This window comes from Microcebus murinus, unplaced genomic scaffold (assembly GCF_040939455.1).
Source record: "Microcebus murinus isolate Inina unplaced genomic scaffold, M.murinus_Inina_mat1.0 scaf019_hap2_Mmur4.0, whole genome shotgun sequence".
In the NCBI taxonomy this organism is placed as follows: Eukaryota; Metazoa; Chordata; class Mammalia; order Primates; family Cheirogaleidae; genus Microcebus; species Microcebus murinus.
Genome location: NW_027438965.1, coordinates 42,874 through 58,584, shown reverse-complemented (window position 1 = coordinate 58,584; position 15,711 = coordinate 42,874). Strand labels below are relative to the sequence as shown.

The 15,711-nt window shown below is 63.7% G+C and overlaps 4 non-coding genes across 4 annotated transcripts; all 4 read left to right on the top strand.

Annotated features, from left to right (window-relative positions):
- The first annotated feature begins 2,982 nt into the window (after positions 1–2,982).
- Positions 2,983–3,101, top strand: LOC142867711 (5S ribosomal RNA). Its single transcript, XR_012917068.1, has one exon. It is a non-coding gene; the product is annotated as a 5S ribosomal RNA (ribosomal RNA).
- A 3,527-nt stretch (positions 3,102–6,628) lies between these two features.
- On the top strand, positions 6,629–6,747 carry LOC142867710 (5S ribosomal RNA). The gene has a single exon (XR_012917067.1). It is a non-coding gene; the product is annotated as a 5S ribosomal RNA (ribosomal RNA).
- Positions 6,748–10,270: 3,523 nt separating this feature from the next.
- On the top strand, positions 10,271–10,389 carry LOC142867709 (5S ribosomal RNA). Its single transcript, XR_012917066.1, has one exon. It is a non-coding gene; the product is annotated as a 5S ribosomal RNA (ribosomal RNA).
- A 3,525-nt stretch (positions 10,390–13,914) lies between these two features.
- On the top strand, positions 13,915–14,033 carry LOC142867708 (5S ribosomal RNA). Its single transcript, XR_012917065.1, has one exon. It is a non-coding gene; the product is annotated as a 5S ribosomal RNA (ribosomal RNA).
- Positions 14,034–15,711: the final 1,678 nt, after the last annotated feature.

Below are 15,711 nucleotides of genomic sequence, written 5' to 3'. Positions count from 1 at the left end.
TGTGTTGCCCGTGCCCCCCTCCCCCCTGTGTTCTTATTCATTTACCTCTGATGTAGTTCCAGCGTATTGTGGGGTTACCAATGTTAAGGTCGGGTACGTTGCCCTCTCCCAGCCTCCCCCCTCGGGTCAGAGCCTCAAGTGCGCCCATCCCCCAGTCGGTGCGCACCCACCCCGTTCCTAATGGAGGTGTATGCCCATCCCCTCCCCCCACCCGCCCGACACCCACCCGATGAAGGTGATTCCTCTGTGTCCACTTAGGTGTCCATCGGTTCGTACCCATTTGCTGGTGAGCGCGAGCACGTGGTGCTCGTGTGTCCATTCTTGGGCTACCTGGCTTACTGGAACGGGTTCCAGCTCTGGCCAGGAGAACCACGAGAGGTGCCCTCTCACCGCTGCTCCTCCTAGCTGAATAGCACTCCGTGGTGTCCACGCGCCACATTTCATTTACGCACTCGTGGGTCGATGGGCACTCGGGTCGCTTCCAGGTCTTTGCGATTGTGACTTGTGCCCTGACTCTAACCCTAACCCTTACCCAGCCCGTCTCCTCCTCGGCCCCTGCCTGACTGACTCCTTCCCGCCCGGCCTGTCACCTGTCACCGTCCTCTGCCCCTGCCTGACACGCTCCTCCCCGCCCGGGCCGTCACCGTCCTCGGCCCCTGCCTGACGGGGCTCCTCCGTCGCCTGGGCCTTCCAAGGGCTTGGTGTGGACGCTGGTTCCAGGACGCCCTCCCAGGAACCCGGTAGCAGGGCGGCCGCAGCGTCTCGCGCCACCCAACCGTCCGCCGGCCGGCGGCCGGCGCTAAGTGGCCTGCGGGGGACGTGCCCCCACTGTGGGGCGGGCGCCCAACCTGGTGTCTTCTCTGAGGCCCCGTGGCTGCTTTTCCCCCCCGCAAGGGGAGAGCCGCGGAGGTGGGGACCGCCTCCTCGTGGGGACGTACACCCAGCTCTCCACGTCGGATTCCGGGGCTCTCTGTCCTGCCAGAAGGCCCAGCTGGCCTGCGGGTCCTTAGAGTGGCAAAAACATCCGAAAACTGAGATTGAGGGTCCGGTGGTTGTCTGCACTTTTGTGCTGGGCACCCCAGGGAGGCCCGGGGGCTGGCTGGACAACGCGGTCTGCTGGGCAGGGGGGGGGGTTTGGAGGAGCAACTGATGCCCTTTGCACTTTGGGTAGCAAGTGTCTGAGGTGTCTCTGAGCCCTGCGCCATGTCGGGGGGTGGGGTGGGGGGGTGGGAGGTCGGGGGGTGTGGAGGAGCAGGAGGAGGAGGAGGAGGAGGTGGGAAGGGCCGTGGCCTGCAGTCGTGTTCCCGGGGTGGCTTCTTCCACAGGCTGCTTGGCCTGGGCTCCCTGCACCTGGGCCTTTGGAGGACTGGCCCTGTGCTTGCCAACGCTTCCCCTGCAGGGACCCAGAGCTGGGAGGTTGCATCTCTCAGCCCTGGGTCGGGCAGAGCCCCAGCGGGCCATGCCCACAACCTCTCTCAGCACGGGTCCCCCAGAAGGCTCCTTTGGGACCAGGATTCTCTTGCGGGTGACTCTTTAAGGTCTGGCCCCTGGATGGAGGGGCACCAGGAGTAGAGGAGCAGGAAGGGGAAGGGGGTGGCCATGCGAGGGGACACTTTCAGGCCAAGTCCCAGCTTCAGCCTGATCCTCCTGGGAACCCCGGGGTGTACGTCACACCTCCTGGTTGTCCCGCTCTGAGACAAGGGCTCTGAGACAAGGAGCCGGGCTTCGCATTCCCCCAGCAGCCAGTCGTGGGCTGAGGACACCTGGGGCGTTGGGAACTCCCTGGCTTCTCCTTGGCTTAACATCTGGAGCTGCTTGTGAATCGTGCCACCACACACACCCGAGTGCAGGTGTCTTCTGCACAGACTGCGGGCCTCGCTCTTCTGAATGCCGCTAGCTCGCCACCCACCCACGGGTGAACCTGGTCAGGGTACTTTCTCTCGGGGGCAGACTCTCATCCTGGCGGGCTACCGGTGTTTCTGTTTGCTCGTTTCTTTCTTCCATTTCGGGAAAGGCTTCCTTACTGGGTGTGGAAATCTCCTATGCCTTTCCTCGCCTATTCTGTCAGCTTTAAAATTCTCTTTCAGTTGCCACCCTCACAGATGGATTAGGAAACTCTTTCCGGTGCACTCATTAGTGAAATGACCTCAATGAAGCTGGAATCCAATATCTAATCGCCGATTTTTAGCGAGTCCACACGCCAGGGTGGTCGGGGTCTAATGCAGCCCCGGCCAGGCCCAGGCCCCTTGGACTGGGCCACAGGAGGACCCAGAGGAGGTTCCCGGCCCCCACGGTCGCGTTGCCGGCAGTTCTCCAAGGGCTTGGGCGTTTTCCAGAGGTAGGAGATGGAGGGGACTGATTTCTTCAGCGCCCCACAAACCACGCCACCCCACCCATGGGACACATCCCTAGAGAGAGAGAGAGACGCCCCATACACTCGCTCCCCTCCCCCATGCGCTGTGCCCCAGCCCGGCCCGGGGGAATAGGCGGCAGCCCACCCACAGGGTGGGGGGCGCAGCTGAAAGGGGTTGTGGGGATGGCGGGCCCTGCCAGGGGTCAAAGGGCGGGCGACCCGCGCGTGCGCAATCGGCGGCGGCGGCGGCGGCGGCGGCGGCGGCGGCGGCGGCCACGAGCTGGGGGTGGGCCAGGCGAGGAGAGGAAGGGGGCTGGAAGGTCTCCACCTTGGCGAGTCCAGCCGTGGAGGCGCATCTTGTGTGAGTGTGAGTGTGTGTGTGTGTGTGTGTGTGTGTGTGTGTATAGAGAGACAGCCCCCCACCCCGGCCCGCCGCTCCCTGCCCGCCCCGCCCCGCCCCGCCCCGCTGTCACCCCCGTCCCTCGGAGCCCGCCGGACCCGGCCGGTGAACTCAACAGGCCCGGCCCGGTGCGGGTCAGCGCCGGCGCGGGGCCTTGGGCGGGGGGAGGAGGCGGCGGGGAAGCGCAGAGAGGCTCGGCTTCTTGAGCGGGGCAGGGGCGCCCTCCGCCGTCTAGGGCCACACCACCCTGAACGCGCCCGATCTCGTCTGGTCTCGGAAGCTAAGCAGGGTCGGGCCTGGTTAGTACTTGGATGGGAGACCGCCTGGGAATACCGGGTGCCGTAGGCTTCTTCTTTTTTTTTTTTTTGTTTTGCCTCTTGTTCTGTCCCCTTTCTGGGAGCGAGTCGGCGGCCCGGGGTGGGGGTCACCCCCACCCTCAGCGCCCGCCGCGGTGCCTGGCGCCCCAGCCCGCACCGTGGGGCCTCCTCTTGTCCCAAGCCGCGACACCGCCGTCACGCGGCAGCATGCGTGGCTTCTGGACTGTCAGGTCTCAGACCAAAGGTCTGCTCTGTGGGAACCGACACGCTGGAGGAAACCTTGAGAGTCTGAGAGGGGAGGGAGTTCCAGAAGAAGGCCAGGATGTCATTTTGAGGGAGTATGTGACCAGAACTCGTCCCGTTGCTTTTGGGGTTCTATGGGCTACACGTAGGAATCTTTGGTGGTGGCACCTGATGTTGGGGGATCCGGAGTCACACCCAGACCTGCTCCACAGGCCTCCTTTTACTTTTCTCTTCGGATTCATTATGTTTAAAAAGTGTCTCTTATCTCTATGATTGCATTTTCTTTTCTCTCTCTTTTCAAGCAGATGATGGGAGTCCAAGTATTAAGGTGACATGTGTTGCCCGTGCCCCCCTCCCCCCTGTGTTCTTATTCATTTACCTCTGATGTAGTTCCAGCGTATTGTGGGGTTACCAATGTTAAGGTCGGGTACGTTGCCCTCTCCCAGCCTCCCCCCTCGGGTCAGAGCCTCAAGTGCGCCCATCCCCCAGTCGGTGCGCACCCACCCCGTTCCTAATGGAGGTGTATGCCCATCCCCTCCCCCCACCCGCCCGACACCCACCCGATGAAGGTGATTCCTCTGTGTCCACTTAGGTGTCCATCGGTTCGTACCCATTTGCTGGTGAGCGCGAGCACGTGGTGCTCGTGTGTCCATTCTTGGGCTACCTGGCTTACTGGAACGGGTTCCAGCTCTGGCCAGGAGAACCACGAGAGGTGCCCTCTCACCGCTGCTCCTCCTAGCTGAATAGCACTCCGTGGTGTCCACGCGCCACATTTCATTTACGCACTCGTGGGTCGATGGGCACTCGGGTCGCTTCCAGGTCTTTGCGATTGTGACTTGTGCCCTGACTCTAACCCTAACCCTTACCCAGCCCGTCTCCTCCTCGGCCCCTGCCTGACTGACTCCTTCCCGCCCGGCCTGTCACCTGTCACCGTCCTCTGCCCCTGCCTGACACGCTCCTCCCCGCCCGGGCCGTCACCGTCCTCGGCCCCTGCCTGACGGGGCTCCTCCGTCGCCTGGGCCTTCCAAGGGCTTGGTGTGGACGCTGGTTCCAGGACGCCCTCCCAGGAACCCGGTAGCAGGGCGGCCGCAGCGTCTCGCGCCACCCAACCGTCCGCCGGCCGGCGGCCGGCGCTAAGTGGCCTGCGGGGGACGTGCCCCCACTGTGGGGCGGGCGCCCAACCTGGTGTCTTCTCTGAGGCCCCGTGGCTGCTTTTCCCCCCCGCAAGGGGAGAGCCGCGGAGGTGGGGACCGCCTCCTCGTGGGGACGTACACCCAGCTCTCCACGTCGGATTCCGGGGCTCTCTGTCCTGCCAGAAGGCCCAGCTGGCCTGCGGGTCCTTAGAGTGGCAAAAACATCCGAAAACTGAGATTGAGGGTCCGGTGGTTGTCTGCACTTTTGTGCTGGGCACCCCAGGGAGGCCCGGGGGCTGGCTGGACAACGCGGTCTGCTGGGCAGGGGGGGGGGTTTGGAGGAGCAACTGATGCCCTTTGCACTTTGGGTAGCAAGTGTCTGAGGTGTCTCTGAGCCCTGCGCCATGTCGGGGGGTGGGGTGGGGGGGTGGGAGGTCGGGGGGTGTGGAGGAGCAGGAGGAGGAAGAGGAGGAGGTGGGAAGGGCCGTGGCCTGCAGTCGTGTTCCCGGGGTGGCTTCTTCCACAGGCTGCTTGGCCTGGGCTCCCTGCACCTGGGCCTTTGGAGGACTGGCCCTGTGCTTGCCAACGCTTCCCCTGCAGGGACCCAGAGCTGGGAGGTTGCATCTCTCAGCCCTGGGTCGGGCAGAGCCCCAGCGGGCCATGCCCACAACCTCTCTCAGCACGGGTCCCCCAGAAGGCTCCTTTGGGACCAGGATTCTCTTGCGGGTGACTCTTTAAGGTCTGGCCCCTGGATGGAGGGGCACCAGGAGTAGAGGAGCAGGAAGGGGAAGGGGGTGGCCATGCGAGGGGACACTTTCAGGCCAAGTCCCAGCTTCAGCCTGATCCTCCTGGGAACCCCGGGGTGTACGTCACACCTCCTGGTTGTCCCGCTCTGAGACAAGGGCTCTGAGACAAGGAGCCGGGCTTCGCATTCCCCCAGCAGCCAGTCGTGGGCTGAGGACACCTGGGGCGTTGGGAACTCCCTGGCTTCTCCTTGGCTTAACATCTGGAGCTGCTTGTGAATCGTGCCGCCACACACACCCGAGTGCAGGTGTCTTCTGCACAGACTGCGGGCCTCGCTCTTCTGAATGCCGCTAGCTCGCCACCCACCCACGGGTGAACCTGGTCAGGGTACTTTCTCTCGGGGGCAGACTCTCATCCTGGCGGGCTACCGGTGTTTCTGTTTGCTCGTTTCTTTCTTCCATTTCGGGAAAGGCTTCCTTACTGGGTGTGGAAATCTCCTATGCCTTTCCTCGCCTATTCTGTCAGCTTTAAAATTCTCTTTCAGTTGCCACCCTCACAGATGGATTAGGAAACTCTTTCCGGTGCACTCATTAGTGAAATGACCTCAATGAAGCTGGAATCCAATATCTAATCGCCGATTTTTAGCGAGTCCACACGCCAGGGTGGTCGGGGTCTAATGCAGCCCCGGCCAGGCCCAGGCCCCTTGGACTGGGCCACAGGAGGACCCAGAGGAGGTTCCCGGCCCCCACGGTCGCGTTGCCGGCAGTTCTCCAAGGGCTTGGGCGTTTTCCAGAGGTAGGAGATGGAGGGGACTGATTTCTTCAGCGCCCCACAAACCACGCCACCCCACCCATGGGACACATCCCTAGAGAGAGAGAGAGACGCCCCATACACTCGCTCCCCTCCCCCATGCGCTGTGCCCCAGCCCGGGCCCGGGGGAATAGGCGGCAGCCCACCCACAGGGTGGGGGGCGCAGCTGAAAGGGGTTGTGGGGATGGCGGGCCCTGCCAGGGGTCAAAGGGCGGGCGACCCGCGCGTGCGCAATCGGCGGCGGCGGCGGCGGCGGCGGCGGCGGCGGCGGCGACGGCCACGAGCTGGGGGTGGGCCAGGCGAGGAGAGGAAGGGGGCTGGAAGGTCTCCACCTTGGCGAGTCCAGCCGTGGAGGCGCATCTTGTGTGAGTGTGAGTGAGTGAGTGTGAGTGTGTGTGTGTGTGTGTGTGTATAGAGAGACAGCCCCCCACCCCGGCCCGCCGCTCCCTGCCCGCCCCGCCCCGCCTGTCACCCCCGTCCCTCGGAGCCCGCCGGACCCGGCCGGTGAACTCAACAGGCCCGGCCCGGTGCGGGTCAGCGCCGGCGCGGGGCCTGGGGCGGGGGGAGGAGGCGGCGGGGAAGCGCAGAGAGGCTCGGCTTCTTGAGCGGGGCAGGGGCGCCCTCCGCCGTCTAGGGCCACACCACCCTGAACGCGCCCGATCTCGTCTGGTCTCGGAAGCTAAGCAGGGTCGGGCCTGGTTAGTACTTGGATGGGAGACCGCCTGGGAATACCGGGTGCCGTAGGCTTCTTCTTTTTTTTTTTTTTGTTTTGCCTCTTGTTCTGTCCCCTTTCTGGGAGCGAGTCGGCGGCCCGGGGTGGGGGTCACCCCCACCCTCAGCGCCCGCCGCGGTGCCTGGCGCCCCAGCCCGCACCGTGGGGCCTCCTCTTGTCCCAAGCCGCGACACCGCCGTCACGCGGCAGCATGCGTGGCTTCTGGACTGTCAGGTCTCAGACCAAAGGTCTGCTCTGTGGGAACCGACACGCTGGAGGAAACCTTGAGAGTCTGAGAGGGGAGGGAGTTCCAGAAGAAGGCCAGGATGTCATTTTGAGGGAGTATGTGACCAGAACTCGTCCCGTTGCTTTTGGGGTTCTATGGGCTACACGTAGGAATCTTTGGTGGTGGCACCTGATGTTGGGGGATCCGGAGTCACACCCAGACCTGCTCCACAGGCCTCCTTTTACTTTTCTCTTCGGATTCATTATGTTTAAAAAGTGTCTCTTATCTCTATGATTGCATTTTCTTTTCTCTCTCTTTTCAAGCAGATGATGGGAGTCCAAGTATTAAGGTGACATGTGTTGCCCGTGCCCCCCTCCCCCCTGTGTTCTTATTCATTTACCTCTGATGTTGTTCCAGCGTATTGTGGGGTTACCAATGTTAAGGTCGGGTACGTTGCCCTCTCCCAGCCTCCCCCCTCGGGTCAGAGCCTCAAGTGCGCCCATCCCCCAGTCGGTGCGCACCCACCCCGTTCCTAATGGAGGTGTATGCCCATCCCCTCCCCCCACCCGCCCGACACCCACCCGATGAAGGTGATTCCTCTGTGTCCACTTAGGTGTCCATCGGTTCGTACCCATTTGCTGGTGAGCGCGAGCACGTGGTGCTCGTGTGTCCATTCTTGGGCTACCTGGCTTACTGGAACGGGTTCCAGCTCTGGCCAGGAGAACCACGAGAGGTGCCCTCTCACCGCTGCTCCTCCTAGCTGAATAGCACTCCGTGGTGTCCACGCGCCACATTTCATTTACGCACTCGTGGGTCGATGGGCACTCGGGTCGCTTCCAGGTCTTTGCGATTGTGACTTGTGCCCTGACTCTAACCCTAACCCTTACCCAGCCCGTCTCCTCCTCGGCCCCTGCCTGACTGACTCCTTCCCGCCCGGCCTGTCACCTGTCACCGTCCTCTGCCCCTGCCTGACACGCTCCTCCCCGCCCGGGGCCGTCACCGTCCTCGGCCCCTGCCTGACGGGGCTCCTCCGTCGCCTGGGCCTTCCAAGGGCTTGGTGTGGACGCTGGTTCCAGGACGCCCTCCCAGGAACCCGGTAGCAGGGCGGCCGCAGCGTCTCGCGCCACCCAACCGTCCGCCGGCCGGCGGCCGGCGCTAAGTGGCCTGCGGGGGACGTGCCCCCACTGTGGGGCGGGCGCCCAACCTGGTGTCTTCTCTGAGGCCCCGTGGCTGCTTTTCCCCCCCGCAAGGGGAGAGCCGCGGAGGTGGGGACCGCCTCCTCGTGGGGACGTACACCCAGCTCTCCACGTCGGATTCCGGGGCTCTCTGTCCTGCCAGAAGGCCCAGCTGGCCTGCGGGTCCTTAGAGTGGCAAAAACATCCGAAAACTGAGATTGAGGGTCCGGTGGTTGTCTGCACTTTTGTGCTGGGCACCCCAGGGAGGCCCGGGGGCTGGCTGGACAACGCGGTCTGCTGGGCAGGGGGGGGGGTTTGGAGGAGCAACTGATGCCCTTTGCACTTTGGGTAGCAAGTGTCTGAGGTGTCTCTGAGCCCTGCGCCATGTCGGGGGGTGGGGTGGGGCGGTGGGAGGTCGGGGGGTGTGGAGGAGCAGGAGGAGGAGGAGGAGGAGGTGGGAAGGGCCGTGGCCTGCAGTCGTGTTCCCGGGGTGGCTTCTTCCACAGGCTGCTTGGCCTGGGCTCCCTGCACCTGGGCCTTTGGAGGACTGGCCCTGTGCTTGCCAACGCTTCCCCTGCAGGGACCCAGAGCTGGGAGGTTGCATCTCTCAGCCCTGGGTCGGGCAGAGCCCCAGCGGGCCATGCCCACAACCTCTCTCAGCACGGGTCCCCCAGAAGGCTCCTTTGGGACCAGGATTCTCTTGCGGGTGACTCTTTAAGGTCTGGCCCCTGGATGGAGGGGCACCAGGAGTAGAGGAGCAGGAAGGGGAAGGGGGTGGCCATGCGAGGGGACACTTTCAGGCCAAGTCCCAGCTTCAGCCTGATCCTCCTGGGAACCCCGGGGTGTACGTCACACCTCCTGGTTGTCCCGCTCTGAGACAAGGGCTCTGAGACAAGGAGCCGGGCTTCGCATTCCCCCAGCAGCCAGTCGTGGGCTGAGGACACCTGGGGCGTTGGGAACTCCCTGGCTTCTCCTTGGCTTAACATCTGGAGCTGCTTGTGAATCGTGCCGCCACACACACCCGAGTGCAGGTGTCTTCTGCACAGACTGCGGGCCTCGCTCTTCTGAATGCCGCTAGCTCGCCACCCACCCACGGGTGAACCTGGTCAGGGTACTTATTCTCGGGGGCAGACTCTCATCCTGGCGGGCTACCGGTGTTTCTGTTTGCTCGTTTCTTTCTTCCATTTCGGGAAAGGCTTCCTTACTGGGTGTGGAAATCTCCTATGCCTTTCCTCGCCTATTCTGTCAGCTTTAAAATTCTCTTTCAGTTGCCACCCTCACAGATGGATTAGGAAACTCTTTCCGGTGCACTCATTAGTGAAATGACCTCAATGAAGCTGGAATCCAATATCTAATCGCCGATTTTTAGCGAGTCCACACGCCAGGGTGGTCGGGGTCTAATGCAGCCCCGGCCAGGCCCAGGCCCCTTGGACTGGGCCACAGGAGGACCCAGAGGAGGTTCCCGGCCCCCACGGTCGCGTTGCCGGCAGTTCTCCAAGGGCTTGGGCGTTTTCCAGAGGTAGGAGATGGAGGGGACTGATTTCTTCAGCGCCCCACAAACCACGCCACCCCACCCATGGGACACATCCCTAGAGAGAGAGAGAGACGCCCCATACACTCGCTCCCCTCCCCCATGCGCTGTGCCCCAGCCCGGCCCGGGGGAATAGGCGGCAGCCCACCCACAGGGTGGGGGGCGCAGCTGAAAGGGGTTGTGGGGATGGCGGGCCCTGCCAGGGGTCAAAGGGCGGGCGACCCGCGCGTGCGCAATCGGCGGCGGCGGCGGCGGCGGCGGCGGCGGCGGCGGCGGCGGCCACGAGCTGGGGGTGGGCCAGGCGAGGAGAGGAAGGGGGCTGGAAGGTCTCCACCTTGGCGAGTCCAGCCGTGGAGGCGCATCTTGTGTGAGTGTGAGTGTGTGTGTGTGTGTGTGTGTGTGTGTGTGTATAGAGAGACAGCCCCCCACCCCGGCCCGCCGCTCCCTGCCCGCCCCGCCCCGCCTGTCACCCCCGTCCCTCGGAGCCCGCCGGACCCGGCCGGTGAACTCAACAGGCCCGGCCCGGTGCGGGTCAGCGCCGGCGCGGGGCCTGGGGCGGGGGGAGGAGGCGGCGGGGAAGCGCAGAGAGGCTCGGCTTCTTGAGCGGGGCAGGGGCGCCCTCCGCCGTCTAGGGCCACACCACCCTGAACGCGCCCGATCTCGTCTGGTCTCGGAAGCTAAGCAGGGTCGGGCCTGGTTAGTACTTGGATGGGAGACCGCCTGGGAATACCGGGTGCCGTAGGCTTCTTCTTTTTTTTTTTTTTGTTTTGCCTCTTGTTCTGTCCCCTTTCTGGGAGCGAGTCGGCGGCCCGGGGTGGGGGTCACCCCCACCCTCAGCGCCCGCCGCGGTGCCTGGCGCCCCAGCCCGCACCGTGGGGCCTCCTCTTGTCCCAAGCCGCGACACCGCCGTCACGCGGCAGCATGCGTGGCTTCTGGACTGTCAGGTCTCAGACCAAAGGTCTGCTCTGTGGGAACCGACACGCTGGAGGAAACCTTGAGAGTCTGAGAGGGGAGGGAGTTCCAGAAGAAGGCCAGGATGTCATTTTGAGGGAGTATGTGACCAGAACTCGTCCCGTTGCTTTTGGGGTTCTATGGGCTACACGTAGGAATCTTTGGTGGTGGCACCTGATGTTGGGGGATCCGGAGTCACACCCAGACCTGCTCCACAGGCCTCCTTTTACTTTTCTCTTCGGATTCATTATGTTTAAAAAGTGTCTCTTATCTCTATGATTGCATTTTCTTTTCTCTCTCTTTTCAAGCAGATGATGGGAGTCCAAGTATTAAGGTGACATGTGTTGCCCGTGCCCCCCTCCCCCCTGTGTTCTTATTCATTTACCTCTGATGTTGTTCCAGCGTATTGTGGGGGTACCAATGTTAAGGTCGGGTACGTTGCCCTCTCCCAGCCTCCCCCCTCGGGTCAGAGCCTCAAGTGCGCCCATCCCCCAGTCGGTGCGCACCCACCCCGTTCCTAATGGAGGTGTATGCCCATCCCCTCCCCCCACCCGCCCGACACCCACCCGATGAAGGTGATTCCTCTGTGTCCACTTAGGTGTCCATCGGTTCGTACCCATTTGCTGATGAGCGCGAGCACGTGGTGCTCGTGTGTCCATTCTTGGGCTACCTGGCTTACTGGAACGGGTTCCAGCTCTGGCCAGGAGAACCACGAGAGGTGCCCTCTCACCGCTGCTCCTCCTAGCTGAATAGCACTCCGTGGTGTCCACGCGCCACATTTCATTTACGCACTCGTGGGTCGATGGGCACTCGGGTCGCTTCCAGGTCTTTGCGATTGTGACTTGTGCCCTGACTCTAACCCTAACCCTTACCCAGCCCGTCTCCTCCTCGGCCCCTGCCTGACTGACTCCTTCCCGCCCGGCCTGTCACCTGTCACCGTCCTCTGCCCCTGCCTGACACGCTCCTCCCCGCCCGGGGCCGTCACCGTCCTCGGCCCCTGCCTGACGGGGCTCCTCCGTCGCCTGGGCCTTCCAAGGGCTTGGTGTGGACGCTGGTTCCAGGACGCCCTCCCAGGAACCCGGTAGCAGGGCGGCCGCTGCGTCTCGCGCCACCCAACCGTCCGCCGGCCGGCGGCCGGCGCTAAGTGGCCTGCGGGGGACGTGCCCCCACTGTGGGGCGGGCGCCCAGCCTGGTGTCTTCTCTGAGGCCCCGTGGCTGCTTTTCCCCCCCGCAAGGGGAGAGCCGCGGAGGTGGGGACCGCCTCCTCGTGGGGACGTACACCCAGCTCTCCACGTCGGATTCCGGGGCTCTCTGTCCTGCCAGAAGGCCCAGCTGGCCTGCGGGTCCTTAGAGTGGCAAAAACATCCGAAAACTGAGATTGAGGGTCCGGTGGTTGTCTGCACTTTTGTGCTGGGCACCCCAGGGAGGCCCGGGGGCTGGCTGGACAACGCGGTCTGCTGGGCAGGGGGGGGGTTTGGAGGAGCAACTGATGCCCTTTGCACTTTGGGTAGCAAGTGTCTGAGGTGTCTCTGAGCCCTGCGCCATGTCGGGGGGTGGGGTGGGGGGGTGGGAGGTCGGGGGGGGGTGGAGGAGCAGGAGGAGGAGGAGGAGGAGGTGGGAAGGGCCGTGGCCTGCAGTCGTGTTCCCGGGGTGGCTTCTTCCACAGGCTGCTTGGCCTGGGCTCCCTGCACCTGGGCCTTTGGAGGACTGGCCCTGTGCTTGCCAACGCTTCCCCTGCTGGGACCCAGAGCTGGGAGGTTGCATCTCTCAGCCCTGGGTCGGGCAGAGCCCCAGCGGGCCATGCCCACAACCTCTCTCAGCACGGGTCCCCCAGAAGGCTCCTTTGGGACCAGGATTCTCTTGCGGGTGACTCTTTAAGGTCTGGCCCCTGGATGGAGGGGCACCAGGAGTAGAGGAGCAGGAAGGGGAAGGGGGTGGCCATGCGAGGGGACACTTTCAGGCCAAGTCCCAGCTTCAGCCTGATCCTCCTGGGAACCCCGGGGTGTACGTCACACCTCCTGGTTGTCCCGCTCTGAGACAAGGGCTCTGAGACAAGGAGCCGGGCTTCGCATTCCCCCAGCAGCCAGTCGTGGGCTGAGGACACCTGGGGCGTTGGGAACTCCCTGGCTTCTCCTTGGCTTAACATCTGGAGCTGCTTGTGAATCGTGCCGCCACACACACCCGAGTGCAGGTGTCTTCTGCACAGACTGCGGGCCTCGCTCTTCTGAATGCCGCTAGCTCGCCACCCACCCACGGGTGAACCTGGTCAGGGTACTTTCTCTCGGGGGCAGACTCTCATCCTGGCGGGCTACCGGTGTTTCTGTTTGCTCGTTTCTTTCTTCCATTTCGGGAAAGGCTTCCTTACTGGGTGTGGAAATCTCCTATGCCTTTCCTCGCCTATTCTGTCAGCTTTAAAATTCTCTTTCAGTTGCCACCCTCACAGATGGATTAGGAAACTCTTTCCGGTGCACTCATTAGTGAAATGACCTCAATGAAGCTGGAATCCAATATCTAATCGCCGATTTTTAGCGAGTCCACACGCCAGGGTGGTCGGGGTCCAATGCAGCCCCGGCCAGGCCCAGGCCCCTTGGACTGGGCCACAGGAGGACACAGAGGAGGGTCCCGGCCCCCACGGTCGCGTTGCCGGCAGTTCTCCAAGGGCTTGGGCGTTTTCCAGAGGTAGGAGATGGAGGGGACTGATTTCTTCAGCGCCCCACAAACCACGCCACCCCACCCATGGGACACATCCCTAGAGAGAGAGACGCCCCATACACTCGCTCCCCTCCCCCATGCGCTGTGCCCCAGCCCGGGCCCGGGGGAATAGGCGGCAGCCCACCCACAGGGTGGGGGGCACAGCTGAAAGGGGTTGTCAGGGATGGCGGCCCCTGCCTGGGGTCAAAGGGCGGGCGACCCGCGCGTGCGCAATCGGCGGCGGCGGCGGCGGCGGCGGCGGCGGCGGCGGCCACGAGCTGGGGGTGGGCCAGGCGAGGAGAGGAAGGGGGCTGGAAGGTCTCCACCTTGGCGAGTCCAGCCGTGGAGGCGCATCTTGTGTGAGTGTGAGTGAGTGAGTGTGAGTGTGTGTGTGTGTGTGTGTGTGTGTGTATAGAGAGACAGCCCCCCACCCCGGCCCGCCGCTCCCTGCCCGCCCCGCCCCGCCTGTCACCCCCGTCCCTCGGAGCCCGCCGGACCCGGCCGGTGAACTCAACAGGCCCGGCCCGGTGCGGGTCAGCGCCGGCGCGGGGCCTGGGGCGGGGGGAGGAGGCGGCGGGGAAGCGCAGAGAGGCTCGGCTTCTTGAGCGGGGCAGGGGCGCCCTCCGCCGTCTAGGGCCACACCACCCTGAACGCGCCCGATCTCGTCTGGTCTCGGAAGCTAAGCAGGGTCGGGCCTGGTTAGTACTTGGATGGGAGACCGCCTGGGAATACCGGGTGCCGTAGGCTTCTTCTTTTTTTTTTTTTTGTTTTGCCTCTTGTTCTGTCCCCTTTCTGGGAGCGAGTCGGCGGCCCGGGGTGGGGGTCACCCCCACCCTCAGCGCCCGCCGCGGTGCCTGGCGCCCCAGCCCGCACCGTGGGGCCTCCTCTTGTCCCAAGCCGCGACACCGCCGTCACGCGGCAGCATGCGTGGCTTCTGGACTGTCAGGTCTCAGACCAAAGGTCTGCTCTGTGGGAACCGACACGCTGGAGGAAACCTTGAGAGTCTGAGAGGGGAGGGAGTTCCAGAAGAAGGCCAGGATGTCATTTTGAGGGAGTATGTGACCAGAACTCGTCCCGTTGCTTTTGGGGTTCTATGGGCTACACGTAGGAATCTTTGGTGGTGGCACCTGATGTTGGGGGATCCGGAGTCACACCCAGTCCTGCTCCACAGGCCTCCTTTTACTTTTCTCTTCGGATTCATTATGTTTAAAAAGTGTCTCTTATCTCTATGATTGCATTTTCTTTTCTCTCTCTTTTCAAGCAGATGATGGGAGTCCAAGTATTAAGGTGACATGTGTTGCCCGTGCCCCCCTCCCCCCTGTGTTCTTATTCATTTACCTCTGATGTTGTTCCAGCGTATTGTGGGGGTACCAATGTTAAGGTCGGGTACGTTGCCCTCTCCCAGCCTCCCCCCTCGGGTCAGAGCCTCAAGTGCGCCCATCCCCCAGTCGGTGCGCACCCACCCCGTTCCTAATGGAGGTGTATGCCCATCCCCTCCCCCCACCCGCCCGACACCCACCCGATGAAGGTGATTCCTCTGTGTCCACTTAGGTGTCCATCGGTTCGTACCCATTTGCTGGTGAGCGCGAGCACGTGGTGCTCGTGTGTCCATTCTTGGGCTACCTGGCTTACTGGAACGGGTTCCAGCTCTGGCCAGGAGAACCACGAGAGGTGCCCTCTCACCGCTGCTCCTCCTAGCTGAATAGCACTCCGTGGTGTCCACGCGCCACATTTCATTTACGCACTCGTGGGTCGATGGGCACTCGGGTCGCTTCCAGGTCTTTGCGATTGTGACTTGTGCCCTGACTCTAACCCTAACCCTTACCCAGCCCGTCTCCTCCTCGGCCCCTGCCTGACTGACTCCTTCCCGCCCGGCCTGTCACCTGTCACCGTCCTCTGCCCCTGCCTGACACGCTCCTCCCCGCCCGGGCCGTCACCGTCCTCGGCCCCTGCCTGACGGGGCTCCTCCGTCGCCTGGGCCTTCCAAGGGCTTGGTGTGGACGCTGGTTCCAGGACGCCCTCCCAGGAACCCGGTAGCAGGGCGGCCGCAGCGTCTCGCGCCACCCAACCGTCCGCCGGCCGGCGGCCGGCGCTAAGTGGCCTGCGGGGGACGTGCCCCCACTGTGGGGCGGGCGCCCAGCCTGGTGTCTTCTCTGAGGCCCCGTGGCTGCTTTTCCCCCCCGCAAGGGGAGAGCCGCGGAGGTGGGGACCGCCTCCTCGTGGGGACGTACACCCAGCTCTCCACGTCGGATTCCGGGGCTCTCTGTCCTGCCAGAAGGCCCAGCTGGCCTGCGGGTCCTTAGAGTGGCAAAAACATCCGAAAACTGAGATTGAGGGTCCGGTGGTTGTCTGCACTTTTGTGCTGGGCACCCCAGGGAGGCCCGGGGGCTGGCTGGACAACGCGGTCTGCTGGGCAGGGGGGGGG